At 45.9% G+C, this 22483-nt stretch overlaps 1 protein-coding gene and 1 pseudogene across 4 annotated transcripts in view; one reads left to right on the plus strand and one right to left on the minus strand.

Moving 5' to 3' along the window:
- The window catches only part of SHROOM2 (shroom family member 2), a 164498-nt gene that overhangs the window by 10458 nt on the left and 131557 nt on the right, over positions 1 to 22483 (plus strand). The window lies entirely within an intron of this gene.
- LOC102128019 (eukaryotic translation initiation factor 5 pseudogene) lies at positions 21063 to 22467 on the minus strand (annotated as a pseudogene).

A 22483-nucleotide genomic window follows, 5' to 3' on the forward strand; every position in this document is an offset into this window, starting at 1 on the left:
ACTCCTGGGCTCAAGTGATCTACCCACCATGGCGACCCAAAGTGTTGAGATTACTGATGTGAGCCACTGTTCCTGGGCCAGAGTAGGGTTTTTAAAAAGTAGTTTTGGGAAGTGGAAATAGTGGGAAAGATGAAGGTTCAGTATCCCTGTGACAAGACTCTATTTCTTCACTCTTTCAATCTTTGGAGTAGAAAATCTGTTAAGGTTTAGAGTGGGACCCACAAGTGTGGCAGAAATGCTGCCTGCCAGAGTCCTTGTTGCCTCCTCCTTTCTCACACTGTTGGGCCACATTTCCCAGCCTCCCTTGCAGTTAGCTGTGGCCACATGACACTTCTCCCCTGGGGAGTGCAGCTGCAGCCATGCCTGCCATTTTACTTTTCCCCTTCTGGCTGCCTGGAGTGAAGATGGCCACAGGGCAGAGTTCATCAGCTTGGCTCCCTGAATGACTGCAGAGGTGGCTGCCTATGCTATGGGCACCATCCAAGCCAGTACCATTACATGAGCAAGAAATAAGCCTCTGCTGTGTTTGGGCCATTCATTGTATGTTTTTTGGATTATTTGCTGTAACTGTTAGACTATTCTCACAAATGAAATGCCGGGAGAAGTCAGAAGTTTTCCCTTTAGCAAATATACCCAGCTTTAAGAGGCGGAATGTACAGTGCTTCTTTTACACCCATGCTGGAAGGAGTGAGGAAAGCATCACTGTGGGTGTCCAATTAGCATGAAGCCTATTCCCTGCACACGTATTATATAAAATGAGACCTCCACACCCATTGGCTTCTTTCCACCTTAGCCTTTTCTCTCAGCTGTTAATTTAATACTGCCCCTCCCGGCCCTCCCCCCCACCCACCCTGTCCCGCCGCCGCCTTGCTCTTGCTTCTCCTCCCCGGGGATGATTTCCTGGGAGCCCTGGAGCATTAGGGCGGGAGGTTGGGAGAATGCCCAGTCTAGATAATTAGTCCTAGGTAGGGCTGACTGGAGGCACAGGGGTTGGGGTGGGTGGCCAGCTGCTGTTGGGATGATTTCAGGGATTGGACCTTCCTCCTGGTGGCAGTGCCCTTTCTTTAACTGCCTTGGTTAAAATGCAAATGTTGCTCCGGAGGGCTACACATTGTCATCATTAACAGAACTGCCTTCATCAGATTAATTAATTATAGTCTTGTATGGCAGACTTTTTTTCCCCCTGGTAATAGCACCCAGACACATGAATTAGACCAGCAAAGAGAGGAGAGATAAAGTTGAAAGCCAGATGAAAGCCAAGTAAAACTGGCCTCGGGAGGAAGGTGGAGCTGGCAGAGTGGGAATGCTGAGGAAAGACCTTGTCTGTTCAGGTACTGGCCGCCTACAAAGAGGAGTCAGGACAGCCTGTGGAGGAAGGTGGTAGGGAGGGCAGGGACCTAAGTCCAGCTGAAAGCCCTCCCGGGACTTGCAGAAGAGGTGAAAGAGATTCTTTACCTGCGGCTTGCAGATTCTGAAGCTGACGAAATTCCATGTCTTTTGTTGTTAATCGTGCATCTGTTTGCAAATTTGTAAACATGGTGATATTTATCTCTGCTAATTATATAATGCTTTGTATAGTGTCTTTTTTTCTTGTTGCATAATTAAAATGAAAAAAATTGAAAATAAAGGAAAAGATTGATCCATAGCCCAAAACATGTAATAATCTTATTTCTGAAAGTACAGCTGTATTGATTTTTCCCCATCTCTATGGAATTCTTTGCTTTGAACCTCGTAGATCTAATTTTTAATTGCTTGAAAACCCTTAAGAATTACATTGTCAACAATCTTTGGAATCAGATGAAAGGAAGTTTAATTTTGTGTATGCCACTTGACGTTTTAAGAAATGGTATGTTTTGTTGTGGAATATATTGAGTTTTATAATTTAGCTTTTTCTAGGCAGGCATATTTTTAAAAACCCTAATTTCTAGAAAACGGAGTGTACTTTATATTGGTCAAATATGTCAGTCTTTCAAACAACTATGTGCTTTTTTGTATGTGCAGCTTTTCTTAACATTTTCATTATGTTTAGATGCCTTGAATCTTGAATTAAAGTTTGGAAAGAAAACATCTGGACTTGAAAAGGTAGGCCTGCTGCTGCTTCCATCATATTTATTTTGTGTTTATATACCGACAGAGCTCTCACACGCTGATGCCATTAGGGTCTGGGACGGAGCCATTTCCACTCCCCCTCCTCATTTTTAGTGGCTGGTGTTTTGGGGACAAGTAATTAAAACTTGTACCACTATGCATGGTTGTGAAATCTCAACACAAAGGTAAAGTTCACATTCTCGGCTGGTTCCTGAGGATGCACCTCCTTGTACCCTGAGGCAGGAACTTGCCTTGCTTTTACCGAGAGTTTAATTCTTTTTTTTTTTTGAGATGGAGTCTGGCTCTGTCGCTCAGGCTGGAGTGCTATGGCATGATCTTGGCTCACTGCAACCTTTGCCTCCTGGGTTCAAGCAATTTTCGTGTCTTAACTTCCTGAGTAGCTGGGATTACAGGTGCGCCACCGTGCCCGGCTAATTTTTGTATTTTTAGTGGAGATGGGGTTTCGTCATGTTGGCCAGGCTGGTCTCGAACTCCTAACCTCAGGTGATCTGCCTGCCTCAGCCTCCCAAAGTTCTGGGATTACAGGTGTAAGCCACAATGCCTGGCCTGAGAGTTTAAGTTTTAATTTTTAAATTACCCATGTTGTAATTGCTTCGCTGAAAAAAATGTTCAATTCATATGAAAACTATTTCCCCTTCTTTCTGTTTTTACAGTGACTTCCACTGGTTCTTTTCCTTTGCCATCTACTAGAAGGTTGGATTTCTTGAAGATCCTTTTATCTGTCCTCTCTCATCTAGGTGGTCTCGTGCTTCCTTGAAATAACGTGCCTATAGACAATGCTCATATCTGTATGTGCAGCCTCAACTTCTCTTTTTTTTTTATTTTCAATGACCGTTTTACCAAATCAGCTTTTCGTCTGAACTCTGAAATGGCCCTTGTGTGTTGCTGAGGCCCTTTAAACTCAGCACAATCCAAATGGGAATCATTCATCTTCCTTTAACTTCTCTAATTCTGGATTTCTAATCTTGATCATCAGTTTATCCCCAAATCTAGAAGTCATCCCTGATGCCTTCCTCCCCTTAACCTCCCACAGCCAATTGATCACCAATCCTTTGGAGCCTAAATATGGGATGTGTGTTGCTTTCTTCTCATGCCCAGCGTCACTGCCTCCAGTGGTTTGCTCCAGTGACTGCCCAGGCAATCACAGGAGTCTGTAACTTGCATACTGCTGCTCACCTCTTCACATGGCAGACTCTTGAGACCTCCAGTAGTGGGTGTGCCAAAACAGTGGTCTACTTCTCATGCTGTTGCTGGAAAAGCCTCAGTAATTCCTCATGGGCCACCTTAGCTAGGTATAGAAGGCTTATTTATTTTATGTATTATTATTATTATTTTTTTGAGATGGAGTCATGCTCTGTCACCCAGGCTGGAGTGCAGTGGTGTGATCTTGGCTCACTGCAACCTCTGCTTCCTGGGTTCAAGTGATTCTCTTGCCTCAGCCTCCCAAATAGCTGGGATTATAGGCGCCTGCCACCACCATGCCTGGCAAATTTTTGTATTTTTAGTAGAGGTGGGGTTTCACCATGCTGGCCAGGCTGGTCTTGAACTCCAGACCTCAAGTGATCCACCCGCCTCAGCCTCTCAAAGTGCTGAGATTACAGGCGTGAGCCACTGCGCCTGGTCACTTTATTTTTATTTTATAGAGATGGGGTTCTCATCTCTGTCACCCCCTGTAGTGGGTGGTATGCAGTGGTGTAATGATAAATCACTGTAACCTCAAGCTCCTGAGCTCAAATGATTCTGCCCCCAACCCCTGCCTCAGCCTCCCAAATAGCTGGGACTACAGGCATGCGATACCATGCTCAGCTAATTATTTTTATTTTTTGTAGATACAGAGTCTCACTGTGTTGCCCAGGCTGGTCTTGAACTCTGGCTTCAAACAGTCCTCCCATCTTAGAAGGCTTTTTCTATTTTATCTCCTGCCTATTTTCCACCCTCATTTGCCGGTAACTCTTCGTGTAACACTGTATTAGTCTGTTCTCACGCTGCCAGACATACCCAAGACTGGGTAATTTATAAAGGAAAGAGGTTTAATGGACTCACAGTTCCACGTGGCTGGGGAGGCCTCACAATCATGGCAGAAGAACAAGAAAGAGCAGAAGGATGTCTTACATGGAGGCAGGCAAGAGAGAATGAGAGCCACGTGAAAAGGAAAACTTACAAAACCATCAGATCTCGTGAGACTTATTCACTACCATGAGAACAGTATGGGGGAAACTGCCCCCATGATTCAATTATCTCCCACTAGGTCCCTCGCATAACATATGGGAATTATGGGAGCTATAATTGAAGATGAGATTTGGGTGGGGACACGGCCAAACCATACCCAACACTTTAGCTGAGTATGAAAAGTTTTACATGCTTTAGCATCTTCCTTTTCCCTAGCCTTGTCTTCTGCTGTTACCCGCCTTGATCCTCCAGTCCTACATTGTATAATATGGTGGCCACTTGTCATATGTGACTGTTGAACAGTTGAAATGTAGCTGGTTCAAATTGAGATATACTGTAAATTAAAATATACACTGGATTTTAGACTTAGTCTGAAACAGAAAAGATGTAAAATATTTTAATAATTTTTTATTATGTTGGAATTATAATATTTTGACTACATTGGGTCAAGTAACTAAAATATATTATTAAAATTAACCTGGCCAGGCACGGTGGCTCATGCGTGTAACCCTAGCACTTTGGGAGGCCAAGGTGGGCTGATCGCTTGAGCCCAGGAATTCGAGACCAGGCTGGGCAACATGGTGAAACCCTGTCTCTACAAAAAAATACAAAAAATTAGCCAGGCGTGGTGACTGGCACCTGTAGTCCAAGCTGCTTGAGAGGCTGAGGTGGAAGGATCACCTGAGCCCAGGAGGTTGAGGCTGTGGTGAGCTGTGATTGTGCCATTGCACTCCAGCCTGGGTGACGGAGTAAGAAAGACCCTGTCTCAAAAAATAAAAATTAAAAATAAAAATAAAATTAATTTGACATGTTCCTTTTTACTCTTTGAAATGTGGCTCCTAACCAATTTGAAGGTGGATGTGTAGTGCTCTTATTTCTGTTGGACAGCTCTGCTTTAGCCTTTTTTTTTTTTTTTAAAGAGAGATGGGGTGTTAAGCTATGTTGCCCAGGCTGGACTTAGCTACTGGGCTCAAGTGATCTTCCCACCTCAGCCTCCTGATGTGGCTGGCACTACAGTCGTGCCTCACCATGCCCAGCTTGCTTCAGACTCTTGTTAGGCGGAGTGTGGTTTTTAGGTTAGCACATCCGCATCACCTGGGAGCTTGTTACAACTGCAGAATCTCAGACCCTGCCCCATACCTGCTGAATCAGAACCCATATTTTAACAACGTGATTTAGTCACATGGTAAAAAGTTTGCTGAGTGCTGCTTTAGAGAATGATTTGCTGGTCTCCCAGCATCCTCTGTTATTTGAGGCCTTGCAGTGTTTCTGAGACATTCACAGTTTTGTGGAAGGCTTTGCTCAGATTACATCACCCAGGCGAAGTGGCCCTAACTCTCCGTCCCCAGTCATGTGGAATGCCCTCGGTGGCCCTCTATAATCATTGGTTTTGCAGCATCCTTAAGCCTACTTGACCTGGGAGATCCCTGACAGTGGGGACTGGCTCTGTTTCATTGCTGGTATCACAGGCATATTGCCTGGCATATAATAGGTCCTTAAATATTAAAGTCCTTTAAACACAGCTTACACGTAGCCTTGAGATGGGATGAATGACTGCACATTGTCACACTGTTCTGAGCACTGTTAGGTCCTTTGTCCCCTTCCTTTTTATGAGGACCATCTAAGACAAGGTAACTTGGGCTGAGAGTGATCTGCCTGGGTCATGCAGGTTGTACATGGAGTCAGGATCTGAAGTCTCCATCTGGGTGACATCACAGCTGCAGATTTCTTTTTCTTTTTCTTTTTTTATGAGACAGCATCTTGCTGTGTCACCCACGCTGGAGTGCAGTGGCGTGATCACAGTTCCCTGCAGCCTTGACCTCCTGGGCTCAAGCAGTCCTCCTGCCTCAACCCCTGAGTAGCTGGAACCACAGGCACACACCACCTCGACTCCTGGCTTGGTTATTTTTTTAGTTTTTTTTTTTTTTTTAGAGATGGGGTCTTACTATGTTGCCCAGGTTGGTCTTGAACTCCTGGGCTCAAGTGGCCCTCCTGCATCAGCCTCCCAAAGTGCTGGGATTACAGTTGGGAGCCACCACCCCGGTAGCATCCCAGCTCTTTCTCCCTCTTTACCTCCTTGCTAAACAAGACACTTAAGCCTATCTTACTGTGTAAGCCACATGAGCCATACAGAGATTTCTTAAAGATAATTTTTTAAAAATGTGTAGCCTCAAAAGATTTGAGATATTTTTTTCTAACACAGAAATGCACACAGCAGTCTTGCTTTACGGTAACCCTTGGTTCCGTGGGGATGGGACTGGCTCAGGTGCCAGAGGCTGGTTGGAGAGGCAGGCCTCCATGCTGTCTCTTTGGTGCTTGCCCCCAGGACTCCAGCGAAGGGTGCCCGGTGCTTTTCCCACCCGACGGTGCTCTGTGCCTCCCATCAGGAAGAAAGCAGAACTGACTGCCGCCCACTACCAGACTCAGGAGCCTCTCCTGCCTTCCTGGGAAGGTGGTTTTGATGAGGTACTGATGAACTTGAGCCTGGTTTTTACAAAATGAGCATAGCCATCAGTTGTTCCATTGCACACAGCCAACTCTTAGGAGGGGCCGCCTTCACAGACCACCTCCGGACACAGAAGTCGGGATTTTAGGCTTTTCTCCTATGCATGCAGTATACTCCGTGGGCACACAAGGGAAAAGCAGTGCCAGTGAGAATCTGCCAGCGCTGTTTGGACAGCACGGGTTCTCGACAGGTGTTGTTTTATGTGCGTGTGGTGGATATAAGAACCGCCAACCAATCTCGATAACAAATCTAGCCGTTTAAACATCCACAGACATTTTAACGGTCCTAACCTATGGTCACTCACGGTGTCTGGCCTTGGGAAGATGGGCTGGGTGGGTTGAAGAAGGCCCACTGAATTAACTAGATCATGCCCGGGTTGGGAGGATGGCACGTTAAATTCTGTGGTATCTGATGTCTCTTTCTGTGAGCTCCCTGTCTTCCTTTGACAGCTCCCCAGTGGACAAGGTCTTTGGGGAGGTGGAGGCTGAAGGAGCATGTGCTTATGGTCCAGCAGGAGGCGGTGTGTCACTTAACACTCCTTCCCAGGACTCTGAGTCTCGAGCGGGGCAAGGGCTGGGTGCCGTCAGCTCCGTGGCCTGCTGTGGGTGATGGGCTGGGGCCCAGAGAAAACAGCTTGGATGCAACGGTCTGCAAGACCAGCCTCCCCAGGTTCCTTGTCTCTGGCTCATTTCTGACCCTTTACCTAAGACTTCCAACAATCCTTATGTTCCTGGTAGCATCTTAGTAAATCACCCTTTCGCTTACAAATAGGAATTCATTTCCATTGCTCACAACCAAGAAAACCATGGCCTGAAACAGCCTAGTAGGAAGCCTGCAGACCTGAGATCAGGGGGGCCTTACCACTTTGTCGTTTGCGGCCCTCTGCAAACGTGCCGTCCGACGCACTGCAAGGAAGAGTCTCTGCTTCAGAAGGTCTGAGGAGTGGCATCCTGAGACTGGCTGTGGTGAGCTGGTGGGTGCAGCTGTCTCCTGCACACTGACCTTCTTCCCTGGGTGGCTGTCCCCAGACCTCTGAAATTTGGGAGGAGCCAGGGTTTCCTTTTAGTTTACCCTCACCGGCACTGTCCAATCTGGAGCCCTGGAGGGTGGAACATTGTAGGAATGACTCCTGGGCTCTGTAGAGCACCTACTGTATGCCAGCAGCTGTGCATTATGCTGTGACTTCCTGGGCTCTGGGAACTGCTGTTATTCCGTATCACCAAGTCACATTGCATCGGAGTGGTGCAGTCAGAATCCACATAGCGGCCAGGCACAGTGGCTCATGCCTGTAATCCCAGCACTTTGGGAGGCTGAGGTGGGTGGATTATTTGAGGTCAGGAGTTCAAAAAATAAAAAATAAAAAAATAAAGGAATCCAAGTAGCATCTGCCAAATTTCCACCGTGCTCCAGGCACTGTTCAACTTTATGTGAACTTCACAGTGGTTCTGCGGGGTAGGTTTATACAGTTGGTATTGGTATGATCTGAATGTTTCTGTCCCCCCAAAATTCCGATGTTGAAAACCCACAAGGTGATGGTATTAGGAGGTGGGGACTGGGTGTGGTGGCTCACGCCTGTAATCCCAGCACTTTGTGGGGCTGAGGTGGGCAGATCACTTGAGGTCAGGAGTTTGAGACCAGCCTGGCCAACATGGTGAAACCCTGTCTCTACTAAAGATTCAAAAATTAGCCGGGCTTGGTGGCAGGCACCTGTAATCCCAGCTGCTTGGGAGGCTGAGGCAGGAGAATTGCTTGAACCTGGGAGGAGGAGATTGCAGTGAGCTGAGATCGCGCCATTGCACTCTAGCCTGGGTGACAGAGTGAGACTGTGTCTCAAAAAAAAAAAAAAAAAAGAGGTGGGGTCTTTTGGGAGGTGATTAGGAATGGGATCCATGCCCTTATAAAAGAGACCCAGGTAGTTCCTCGTCCCTTCTGTCCTGTGAGGACACAGTGCGAAGGCGCCTCCTGCAAACCAGGAAGTGGGTCCACAGCAGACACTGAATCTGCCGTCTCTTGACCTTGGACACCCAGCCTCCACAGCTATGAACAATACATTTCTGCTGTTTATGAGCCTCCCAGTCTGTGGTGTTTTGTTACAGCGTCTTGAACTAGACAGTTAGTGAGGAGCGTTAGGCTTAGAGAGGTTGAGAAACCTGCCCGTGGTTATGGCAGGGCCAGTCTCTTCACTCGCACCACAGGCACATTGCTGGGGCCCATGAACACGTTCTAGTTTTCAGAAGAAAATGAACTTCTAGGTTCCCAAAAATGTTTAGAGATAAATTATTTCAATATTTATTTACTGTATAATATTAATTTATATAAAATAATTGAATAACATCAAGTTAAATAGATTAACTGAAATACATTAATGATCTGGATGAAGTATATAACTTTAATTTGGTATATCACATTAATGTAGTCATCCTTATGCCAGCACAGTCATCACATACAACTTTAATCCTTTTTGTTTTTGTTTTTTGTTTTTTTGAGACAGAGTCTCACTCCGTTGCCCAGGCTAGAGTACAGTGGCTCGATCTCTGCTCACTGCAAGCTCCGCCTCCCGGGTTCACGCCATTCTCCTGCCTCAGCCTCCCGAGTAGCTGGGATTACAAGCCTGCACCACCACACCTGACTAATTTTTGTATTTTTAGTAGAGAGGCTTTCACCATGTTAGCCAGGCTATTCTCCAACTCCTGGGCGCAAGGCATCCTCCTGTGTTGGCCTCCCAAAGTGCTGGGATTACAGGCATGAGCCACCACGCAGGGCCCAACTTTAATCCTTTTTTATGGAGATGGGGTCTAGGGAAGGCCTCCGGGGCCCTGGGTCACAGCTGGCAAGTGAAGGGACTGGGTTCCCACCCATTCTGTTTGGATTCAGAAGCCTCATGAAGGTCCCTGCCTCGAGTATGTCTGAGCCTGGATGATCCCCGAGTAGGGTCACAGCCAGCCCCGTCGCCATGCCTAGCACATAACAGACACTCAGTAGATGTTTGGTAGGTGCAGGAAAGCCAGCCTATGAAAGGGCGCTCATCCTTCCTGCATTCAAGCATCAAGCCTGGTGTCAGAGCTGGGGTCATTCTGCTGCTTTGCTTCAGACGTGCGAGTTTGGGGGCATATGTCAGAGTGTCTCCAGGACCAAGCAGGTTGCACAGGGGGCTGTTTCCATGAGCCTGGGCTAAGGGGACCTGTCGGGAGGCCGGTAGCCCTGGGAGACAGGAACAGGCCTCAGGTGTTTCTAAGGATCTAGACCTTGGTGTATTGTAAAGACATCACAAAATCAGGCTTCCAGAGGCCTCATAGCGACAGGTGTGTCACATAGCGTGTGCTGTGCCATGGAAATAAAACCCGAGTTCAGGACTGCATGCTGCCTGCTGGTCTAGACTGTAAAAAACTGTCTGTGCCCCAACAAAAAAGTAAAGCAGAGAAATTAGACTCCTGAGATTAAAGCCATTTGCCTTTCTTTCTTGTCTTCTACATTGCTTGTAGCAAGGTGATGCTTTTCTGTGAAAAGGCATTTCTCACTGTCTAAAGGGAGCCCTTCTCTGATCCCCCACTGAGAGCAGCCCTTCTGAGTGTCCTTTCCCACCCCCTCTGGGCTGCCAGGCTCCTGCTGCTAACTTGACTCTTCTGAAGTCTCTTTTTAAGGTTCAGTGTCATGGGGAGGTCAGAGAGGGGCGTGGTTCAGCAGGAAAAGAGGAAGAGAGCCTGACTCGTGACCATCCTGGGTGCCAGGCACACCTGAGCACATGCAGCCCCGAGCTGTTAGCCTGGACAAGCCCAGGCCTGGCACCGCAGGGAGAACTGGTTCGTGGATTCAGTCTCCACAGCCTGATTTCCTCCCAGACTTTGCCCTGCTTGGAGCATTCCGATCTCCCGTGTTTGAGGGTTTCATCCAGTAAGTGCAGACTAAAGGTGTGCTGTGCACCCTGGGAGTTCCTTTACTTGGGGGTGGTAGGAGAGGCTGGAGGAAGCCTGCCTGCACTTCTTTTTTCTTGAAAAAAGAGGTTTTTTTCATTATTAAAAATGGAGGCTGTGCGCTGTGGCTCACACCTGTAATTCCAGTGCTTTGGGAGGATCACTGGAGCCCAGGGGTTTGAGACCCTGGGAAATATAGTGAGACCATGTCTCTACAAAAAAAAAAAAAACAAAAAAAAAAACAAAATTAGCCAGGTGTGGCGGTGCATGCCTGTAGTCCCACCTACTTGGGAGCCTGAGGCTGGAGGATTTTGCTTGAGCCAGAGAGTTGGAGGCTGCAGTGAGCTGTCATTATGCTACTGTACTCCAGCCTAGGTGACAGAGTGAGACCCTGTCTCAAAAAATTTTTAAAAAATAAATGGATATAATGGCCGGGCGCAGTGGCTCACACCTGTAATCCCCGCACTTTGGGAGGCCAAAGCGGGAGGATCACCTGAGGTCAGGAGTTCGACACCAGCCTGGCCAACATGGTGAAACTCCGTCTCTACTAAAAATACAAAAAAATTAGCCAGGCATGGTGGCAGGCGCCTATAATCCCAGCTACTCGGGAAGCTGAGGCAGGAGAATCGCTTGAACCTGGGAAGCGGAGGTTGCAGTGAGCCGAGTTCGCACCATTGCACTCCAGCCTGGGGGACAAGAGTGAACTTCGTCTCAAAAAAAAATAAATAAATAAATAAATGGATATAATTCACATGTCACAAAATTCACCGTGTTAAAGGGTACAGTTTAGTGGTATTTTTTCTGTATATTCACTGACTTGTGTAATCGTCACTTTAATTCCAGAACAATTTTTTTTTTTTTTTTTGAGACAGAGTCTCGCTCTGTCGCCCAGGCTAGAGTGCAGTGGCCGGATCTCGGCTCACTGCAAGCTCCGCCTCCCGGATTTACGCCATTATCCTGCCTCAGCCTCCCGAGTAGCTGGGACTACAGGCGCCCACCACCTTGCCCCGCTAGTTTTTTTGTATTTTTTTTGTTTTTTAGTAGAGACGGGGTTTCACCGTGTTAGCCAGGATGGTCTTGATCTCCTGACCTCGTGATCCGCCCATCTCGGCCTCCCAAAGTGTTGGGATTACAGGCTTGAGCCACCGCGCCTGGCCATAATTCCAGAACATTTTTATCACCCCAAAAAAGAATCCCTACATCCATTAATACTCCCTCCCCATTTCCTCCCTTCCCCCAAATCCCACCCCCGCACTGATCTGCTTTCTTTTATTAGTCAGGGTTCTCTAGAGAGACAGAAGTAATAGGAAATACCTATGAAGAGGAGTTTATTATAAAGTATTAACTCACATGATCACAGGGTCCCACAACAGGCTATCTGCAAACTGAGGAGCAAGGAAGCCAGTCCGAGTCCCAAAACTGAAGAACTTGGAGTCTGATGTTCGAGGCCAGGAAGCATCCAGCATGGGAGAAAGATGTAGGCTGGGAGGCCAGGCCAGTCTCTCCTTTTCACGCCTTTCTGTCTGATTTAGATTAGACTGTGCCCACCAGATTAAGGGCAGATCTGCCTTCCCCAGCCCACTGACTCACATGTTAATCTCTTTTGGCAACACCCCCACAGACACACCCAGGACCCAGGATCAATATTTTGTGTTCTTCGATCCAATCAAGTTGACACTCAGTATTAACCATCACAAGTCCACCCCTTGTCAATGTGAGATCATACATAATCTTCAAGTAAAGACAATAATAAGGTCATAATTACACCTAACATAATACAGCTATCCTTCATACAACCAAAAATGCACCAATCCCCAACCCAAATACTATTACATAAAGCTGATAATACTTAAATGCTGATATGAAGTCAATAAATCTTTTTTTTGAGACAGAGTCTCGCTCTGTTGCCCAGGCTGGAGTGCAGTGGCACGATCTCAGCTCACTGCAACCTCTGCCTCCTGGGTTCAAGCAATTCTCCTGCCTCAGCCTCCCGAGTAACTGGGACTACAGGCGTGCGCCACGACGCTGGCCAATTTTTTTTTGTATTTTTAGTAGAGATGGAGTTTCACCATGTTTGCCAGGCTGGTCTTGAGCTCCTGACCTCAAGTGATCCACCTGCCTCGGCCTCCCAAAGTGCTGGGATGACAGGCGTGAGCCACTGTGCCTAGCCTGAAGTCAATAAATCTTATGTCACGTGATAAAGGAAAAGAAATTAAAATAAAGATATTTTCCTAGTACAGGTGTATACATGCACAAACATACTTTTAGCAAAAGGAGGAGGAAATACTCATGACAGTTACAGTCCCCATTTCTGCAGCTGGTCACATGGTCGTAGCTGGTACTGATGACTACCTTCTACTACCCATTCTGTATTCCCTTTGCCTTCAGCAAGCTCCTTAGCTGATTGTGTTTTTTTGCCTGGTGGAGTGACTCAAACCTTCATTCCTGAAGGGTCTGGGTCATTCGTAGTCTGGCCTGGATTGGGCTGTTGTAGTGTTCCCTTAACCTTAATCACAGGGCATGGTAATACTAAGAGATGCCCTAATGGGTCTCCTGTATTCCATGCATACTCTTCCCTAGCTCCGTTGTGGAGTAGTAGACTGATTTTATCTTGATAGTCTGGGTCAGTCACCCCAGCCAACACTGTAACTCCCTTCTTATCCTGTTGACTTAAAGGTAGGAGGAGCCCAAAGCAGCCAGGTGGCAATCTGAACTTCCAGTTTAATGGAATCATTGTTGTGTCTCCTGGTGGCAGCGTTCCTCCCTCTGGAACTAAGACCCCTAGGCCAACAGAATGTAATGTTGCAGGAACAGGAAGCAAAAATTTTGCTAGTGGATCACTAGAGGTGATGGTAAGTCGTGCCACGTCTACTTCCACCCTTTGATTCCTGGACCCATGAATTCTGGCTATGGGAGAAACAGTACCATACATTGGATGCTGATTCAGAGCATACATGGCCTTCTGAAGAACTTTGCCCCAGCCCTGCAAAGTATTGTCACCTAGTTGGCGTTACAGTTGACTTCAAAAGGCCATTCCACCATTCCATTAATCCAGCTGCTTCAGGATGAAGGGGAACGTGGTAAGACCAGTGAATTCCATGAGCATGAGCCCACTGCCACACTTCTTTAGCTATAAAGTGAGTGCCTTAGTCAGAGGCAATGCTGTGTGGAATACCATGATGGTGGATAAGGCATTCCATGAGTCCACAGATGGTAGTCTTGGCAGAAGCATTGCGTGCAGGATAGGCAAACCCATATCTGGAGTAAGTGTCTATTGCAGTGAGAACAAACCTTTGGCCTTGCCATGATGGAAGAGGTACAATATAATCAACCTGCCACCAGGTAGCTGGCTGATCACCCCAAGGAATGGTAACATATCGAGGGCTCAGTGATGGTCTCTGCTGCTGGCAAATTGGGTATCCAGCAGTGGCCATAGCCAGGTCAGCCTTGGTGAGTGGAAGTCCATGTTGCTGAGTCCATCCATAACCTCCATCCCTGCCACCATGGCCACTTTGTTCATGGGCCCATTGGGCGATGATGGGTAGCTGGGAAAAGAGGCTGAGTGGTGTCCACAGAAAGGGTCATCCTATCCAGTTGATTCTTAAAATCCTCCTCTACTGAGGTCACCTGTTGGTGAGCACTCACATGGGATGCAAGTATCTTCACAGTTTTTGAGCACTCAGAGAGGTCCATCCACAAACCTCATCCCCGAATTTCTTTGTCACCAATTTTCCAATCATACTTCTTCCCATGAATTCAGCCCATGAATCAGTATATAATCACACATCTGGCCATTTTTCCGTCCATACAAAGTACACAACCAGGTGCACTGCTCCAAGTTCTGCCCACTGGGAAGGTTTCCCTTCACCGCTGTCCTTCAGGGGTGTTGTAGAAAGGGGCTGTAGTGGTGCCACTCTCTATTTTGGGGTGGTGTCTGCATATCATACAGAACCGTCTGTGAACCAGACCCTAGTCTTCTCTTCCTCTGACAACTGATCATAGGGAACTCTCCATGAGGCTATTACTGCAGGCTCGGGGAGAGAAGGCAGGGTGGCAGGAGTGGAGACCATTGGCATTTGAGTCACTTCTTCATGTAACTTACTTGTGCCTTCAGGACCTGCTTGAGCCCGATCACGTATATACCACTTCCATTTGATGATAGAGTGCTGCTGTGCACACCCAGCTTTATGGATAGATGGGCCAGAAAGCACCCAGTTCATGATAGGTAGTTCAGATTGCATGGTGGCTTGATGAGCCATAGTCAAATATTCAGTTTCTACCAAAGCCCAGTAACGGGCCAAGAGCTGTATCTCAAAAGGAGAGTAGTTGTCTGCAGAAGATGGCAGGGCCTTGCTCCAAAATCCTAGAGGCCTCCGCTGTGATTCACCTATGGGGGCCTGCCAGAGGCTCCAAACAGCATCCCTATCTGCCACTGACACCTCAGGCACCATTGGATCATATGGCCCAAGTGGCAGGGCAGCTTGCACAGCAGCCTGGACCTGTTGCAGAGCCTTGTCCTGTTCTGGACCCCACTCAAAACTGGCAGCCTTTCGGGTCACTTGATAAATGGGTCAGAGTAACACACCCAAATGAGGAATGTGTTGCCTCCAAAATCCAGATAGGCCCACTAGGCGTTGTGCCTCTTTCCTGCTTGTAGGAGAGGCCAAATGCAGCAACTTATTCTTCACCTTGGAATATCTCGACAGGCCCCATACCGTTGGACCCCTAGAAATTTTACTGAGGTAGAAGGTCCCTGAATTTTAGTCGGATTTATTTCCCATCCTCTGGCACACAAATGTCTCACCAATAAGTCCAGTGTGTTTGCTACTTCTTGTTCACTGGATCCAATCAGCATAATATCATCAGTGCAGTGGACCAGTGTGATGTCTTGGGGAAGCGAAAAGCAATCAAGGTCTCTCCGAATAAGATTATGACACAAAGCTGGAGAGCTGATACACCCCTGAGGTAGGACAGTAAAAGTATATTGCTGCTGAAGGCAAATTGCTTCTGGTAGGCCTTGTGGACAGTAATGGAGAAAAAGGCATTTGCCAAGTCAATGGCTGCATACCAGGTACCAGGAGATGTGTTAGTTTGCTCAAGCAATGAAACCACATCTGGTACAGCAGCTGCAGTTGGAGTCACCACTTAGTTAAGCTGATGATAATCCACTGTCATTCTCCAAGATCCATCTGTCTTCTGCACAGGCCAAATGGGAGAGTTGAACAGGGATGTGATGGGAATCACCACCCATGTGTCTTTCAAGTCCTTGGTGGTGGCACTAATCTCTGCAATCCCTGCAGGGATGTGACATTGTTTTTGATTTACTGTTTTTCTAGGTAGAGGCAACTCTAATGGCTTCCATTGAGCCTTTCCCACTATAATAGCCCTCACCCTACCAGTCAGGGAACCAATGTGGGGGTTCTGCCAGCTGCTAAGTATGTCTATGCCAATCATGCATTCTGGCACTGGGGAAATGACCACAGGATGAGTCTGGGGACCCACTGTAAGTCGGACCTGAGCTAAAATTCCATTAATTACCATACCTCCATAAGCCCGTACTTTAACTGGAGGACCACAATGACGTTTTTGCTCCCTTGAAATCAACATCAGCTCAGAGCCAGTGTCCAGTAGTCCCCAAAATGTCTGATCATTTCCCTTTCCCCAATGCACAGTTACCCTGGTTAAAGTCCAGAGGTCTCATTGGGGAAGGATGGGAGAAAGATTCACCACATTAATTGTTGGTAATGTAGTGGGGTCCTTCCTCAAGGGAACCTGGCCTCCTCTTCATTCAAGGGGTTCTGGGTCTGTAAACTGGCTCAAGTCTGGAAATTGATTGAGGGGCTGTGATTCTGTTTTTATAATTCAAATTAGTCTTTTGTCCATTCAACCCAGAAGTTTTCTGCTTGTATAAATTCAGTAGGAAGGCAATAGGCTTCCTATCAACTTCACTTCTAGGAGCACCGTGATTAATTAATTAGCCAATGCCAGAGCTCACACGAGTCAGACTATTCTGATTGCCGCTTTGCCTCTGCTGTCCATTACGGTAGCTACACACACCTTGCCTTTGACAGTTGAGTGTCATCACTTGGCTTCTGCCACCTCAGGATCCAATTATTCCTATTGTATTTAAACTTTGTAGTTGCGTGACTGCAGTTCCCACCATTAGATCTGACATACAGGGAAGAACAATCACAGGGCTCTTCAAAGATGCAGGTGCTGCCCTCACAAATCTGTTTTGCAAGGCATTGGTCAAGGGTATATCTTCTGGACCCTCTCAGCTGGGATGAGTAGGTCTAAGGTGACTAATCCACTCCACCATCCCGATCTCCCTAAGCCTTTGGATCCCTTCCTCTACATTAAACCAAGGGAGGTCAGGCATTTCTAGCTCATTCATGTGGGCCATCTTTTAATCCATATTTCAGCTAACCAAGCAAATAAAACTATTAGAACATTTTTAAACTCCCCAGCTGCAACATTAAAAGCAGAGTCCCTACTTAGTGGGCCCAAATCAATAAATTCAGCCTGATCCAACTCTGTGTTCCTTCCATCATTATCCCGTACCCTTAATATCCATTCCCATGCCTGTTCTCCAGATTGCTGTTTATATGAATTAGAGAACTCAAATGGTTCTTTTCGAGTGTAGCACACCTCCTCATGAGTCACATTCTCAACCTCACCTCTAGGGGCCCGCTGGGACTTTAGTTATAGGTCTAGAAGTAAACAGGGGTTTTGGGGGTGGCTCCTGAGAAGAATCAACATTATCTTGCCTAGCAACTGTCTTGTGGGAGGCCATCACTGTTGCCTCCGGCAGCACAGGTTTATCTCCTCAGACAAAGGTGGAAAGGCTGATGGCAGCATGGGAAGGGATGTTGCCGCCACAGGGGATGGGGAAGCTGTTCCTTCTGGCAAAAAAGGTTCATCAGAGTTTACAAACTCAGTGTCCCCAGCTTCATCAGGGTCCTCCCACACGTCCCCATTCCAAGCTGCAGGGTCCCATTCTTTTCCAATCAATGCCCTCACTTTAACAGTAGACACCTGGCGAGGCTGTGCACGTGTCTTGCATTGCAGGTCAGCCACTCGCATGATAAGAACTTGTGTCTGTTTTTCCACAATTTCAGCTCTTTCTCTACAGGAGGTAAGAATTTCACTTGGGGCAATCTTAGCAGATTTGAGGCTCAGTATCTGCTTCTGAAGCTGAGAGACGGAATCCCTGAGTTCATCATTTTCTTTTGTCACTTTGCCCGCTGAACTTAGGAACAACCAACCAGCTTCATTATGTTCCTTGGTTCTCCACATATGGTCAAAGGTATTATGTATAGAGTCACTAAACTCCTTGCCTCTCATGAGCAGTGAATCAGGAGTGTCAAATGCATTTATTTTGCATAACTCTCTAAACAGTTTATGCCAAGGACTATCAGTGTTTTCCATACTATGTGAAGTAGAGTCCTTAGCATTTTGGAGTCTAATCATATTAAGCAGCTAACTCCAGAAACCCCAAAACCGACAAAAGAACTCCATCCTTAATATTCTGTTCCTCTAGAACCAGTCCTGGTACCAAAATCTGCATTAGGGTTCTCTTAGAGGGACAGAACTAATAGGCTAGATATACATATTTATATATATATATATATCTCCTACATATAGCTCAGATATATATCCTCTATATAGAAAGATCTGTTCTCTATATATATCCTGTATATATCTATATATAATTATATATATGTCTACATCATATATATATGTATATACATATAAAGGGGATGTTATTAAGTATTAACTCCCACGATCACAAGGTCCCACAACAGACTGTCTGCAAGCTGAGGAGCAAGGAGAGCCAGTCCGAGTCCCAAAACTGAAGAACTTGGAGTCTGATGTTCGAGGGCAGGAAGCATCCAGCACGGGAGAAAGATGTAGGCTGGGAGGCCAGGCCAGTCTCTCCTTTTCACGTCTTTCTGTCTGCTTAATATCCGTTTCAGCTGATTAGATGGTGCCCACCAGATTAAGGGTGGATCTGCCTTCCCCAGCCCACTGACTCAAATTTAATCTCTTTTGGCAACACCCTCACAGACACACCTAGGATCAGTACTTTGTATCCTTCGATCCAATCAAGCTGGCACTCAGTATTAACCATCACAGTTACTATGTATGGATTTGTCTGTTCTGGACATTTCATGTCACTGGGATCATAGAATATGTGGTCATTTGTGTCTGGCTTATCTCATTATAATGTTTGGAGATTAATCCATGTTGTAGTGTGTATCAGTCATTCCTTTTCACGGCTGAATGCTATTGTCCTATGGGAATGGACCGCGTTTTGTTCATATCCTTTGATGGACATGTGGGTGGTTCTCCTTTGTGACTCTTGTGAATAATGCTGCTGTGTGGACCAGTTTTCAAGTCTCCTGAGTATTTTCCTTGTGTTTCGAGCTTTTAACCTCACTGCCCCAGGCATAGCATTTGTGATTTCCTGAGCACAGGGGTGGCACATCTCTTATGAATCAAAAGAATAGGATTGGTCATTTTGGCTTCACAGCTGTTGAAGCAAAATTAAAACTCACAATTTTCAAAGGTCATAGGATTTTTGTCCTGACCCTGGTGGGTGTGGGGCCCTGAAGGGCTCCAACAGAGGTGGTCAGCATGTCTGCTGAGCCTTCAGGAAGACATGCATGGTCGCCGGCATCCTGGTGGTCCTTGTGGTGGCAGTTTGTGATTAGCTCAGCCTCATCCCCTGCTGCTGCTGCTGCTTTCTGAGCAGGAGCATGGGAGTCTTTCAGCCTCCGTGTGAAGTGGACACAGGGTTGATTCTGGGGTTCAGGCACTGAGCGGAGTCCCTGTAACCCAAGGGTGATAGCGCTCGGGAAGGTGTCCCCCCTTAGACATGAGCTGCTCTCTTGTCATTTTCCACTCTTTCACTTCCCAGCAACAACATAGCTTCAGACCAAAATCAAAACCTTCACCTCTTCATCATTTCTGGTTATATTTCAGAAACCCCTGCTATAGGGAGATCCCTCAATAAACTTAAATTTTCCAGATTTGGGGGACATTGTATCTTCATCATAGCATTGTAGGATTTATAAAGTTTTGTGTTGAATATTTTTATTTATTTATTTATTTAAGAGACATTGTCCTGCTCTGTTACCCAAGCTAGAGTGCAGTGGTGTGACCTTGCCTCCCTGCAGCCTTCAATTCCTGGGCTCAAGTGATCCTCCTGCCTCTGCCTCCTGAGTAGGTGGGACTACAGGCACCCGTCACCCATGCCCAGCTAACTTCTGTATTTTTTGTAGAGATGGGATTTCACCATGTTGGCTAGGCTGGTCTCAAACCCCTGACCTCAAGTGATCCACCCACCTTGGCCTCCCAAAGTGCTGGAATTACAGGTGTGAGCCACCACACCCGACCTCCCTCTACCTTTTTTTTTTTTTCTTTCAGTATGTCTAAATATTTTGGAATTGTAATTTAAACCATAAGGGCAAAAGCTGAAAATTAATGCTTAGGTTTGCTAGTAAGTGCACCCTTCCCTGTTTCCCCCAAATAAAATCAGTTTATTGTTTAATTGCACCCCAAAGCGAGTTCTCTCAGTATGAAGCAACTACTACATACACACAAAATGGTTGTTAATGTAATAACTTCCCTGGCTCATCCAACGTGCAATGCACACGACTTCAAAGACTACAATTTAGGGCAAGTGTACATGAAATGAGAAAGCAACTCTCCAAGTTTCAAAACCTGCTGTTAAATTATTTCTAGGACACTCAGGTCATATTTACTTCTCAGTAGGATGTTGCACTGTCATGTGATTATCAGTCTACCTCACAGTGTACATTACCAGATGCCAATTGGAGGGACTAGAGATAAAACTTAAGTAGTATTATTTCTTAATGGGCTGAATAAGGTAATTACAAATAAGTTTGCTTTACATCCTGTTGAAGACCTCTTTACAGCCTCAGCACCTAACAATATCTAGCAGGCTCCAAGAATGCTTGTCAGGTGAAATGATGATGTAACATTTGAAAATGGAGCCAGTTGCTTCAGGTTAAGTCATTCAGAACCAAGTATCTGAAGAATGACCAAAATCAAATCTTTATTTTTATAACTGTATAAATGTGATCCAAATGTGTTCACCACCAGTTTTTCAAAAAGAAACATGCTATAAATAAGCAAACTGCATCTGCTCACTAATGTGTGTATGGACTCCCTAGATGTCTCATTGGGCTTAATTACAGAGCACTCACAGTAATAGATTTTTAGTGTATAGTGTAGCTTGATGTTAAGCCATTTTAGCTTTTGCACATACATGTTGTGCTTCTGGCTGATAATGGAGAAGAATTTGCAGCATTACACTGTTAAGCTAGGTTGCATCCATCCCATTAAATGGCATCAATATCAATGTCATCATCCTTGTTTTTGGACTTTACAGTTTCAACTTTAGGTACACTGACAGTCTTCTAATATACCACCTCAATGCTCTCATCTTCATCTTCTTTACCACCAGAAGATTCTTCCTCTGCCTCCTTCATTTTATAAATGGTTCTGCTTTGACACAAATCTCTTTGGCTAATTCTTTTGAGACATATTTCTTAAAGGCCTTTTTCCGACCAGCTGATGATGACCTCTTCTTCTAAAAAATCTACATCATACGTCTCCTTCAAGATATGTGGAATCTTGGAGATGAGGTGAGCTTGGTGCATTGCTACCCCACACGTCAAACCACGAAGAAGGTACCATTGAGCTTTGTTGTTGTTGTGACAAAATCATAGGAAATGGTGCCTGTATTTCTTATGTGTTCTCTAATCTCCTCTTTAAAAAGAACTCCAGTCAGAACAAGAGGGCCCATGGCTTTTACATCCAGTCCTTCTGCTTCAGCAACAGTTTCTTTGTCACATAAATCAATGATACCCTCTTCTTTATTTTTCTTCACAAAATCAAGCAGGATGTTGGCCCACTCTTCAACTGTTCTTTCCAAATCATCACGGAGTATCAGAACTTTTGCATAATCACTGATTTCATCCATTCTGAGACTTTGAGCTTCCTCACTTGTATCTTCCCCCCAATCATTCTCCTCTTCTTCCACTGTATATGGAGGACGGCTAATTTCTTTGGTGGTGGTGGTAATGTTGTCTCACTGCTGGATACGGAGCCATTTTCCTTGTCTTTGCCCTTTCTATTTTTCTTTTCCTTTTCTTTCTTTCCTGTACCACTGTCACTATTCTCAGGTGGGTTTTTGAGAATGAATGTGCAGAGTTTATGGTGTGTGTCAAGCATGCCTTGATAGCCACAGGCTTTATAAGAATTACCTAGTGTTTGCTGCTTTGGCTTGACATGCATATCTGTTTCAGGACTCTCACATTCAGGACAGACAACAATTTTTTAATGAATCCATCCAACATGTCTTGCACCTTATTGGCCTCATGAGATTCATTCACAATGTAACAATGTATCCCACCAAAATATTTGGTAGGATACCTTGGAGGCCGATTAATCGCCTTTGCGGTGTCAATCATGTTGACTATAACTGTCTTGATTCCATTTTCTTTGCCCTCAACCTTGGCAATCATACAGGGCATCTTGTGATAGAACTGGTCTGACACGCTGTGGTTGACATTGACAGACATTTTGGCTTTATTAGTGGCTTTATCAATAAGATGGAGATATCTTTGATTGCAGCTTTTTGGTATCTTCTGTCTGGAGAAGAAGGGATGACATAAACGACTGCAAAAGTTCTCGGTCTCTGATGTGAAAACATTTTCGCTACCAAGGCTGTAAGCTGTCTTGCTTGTATGCTATGTTT

The sequence above is a fragment of the Macaca fascicularis genome, chromosome X, assembly GCF_037993035.2.
Source record: "Macaca fascicularis isolate 582-1 chromosome X, T2T-MFA8v1.1".
Lineage (NCBI taxonomy): Eukaryota > Metazoa > Chordata > Mammalia > Primates > Cercopithecidae > Macaca > Macaca fascicularis.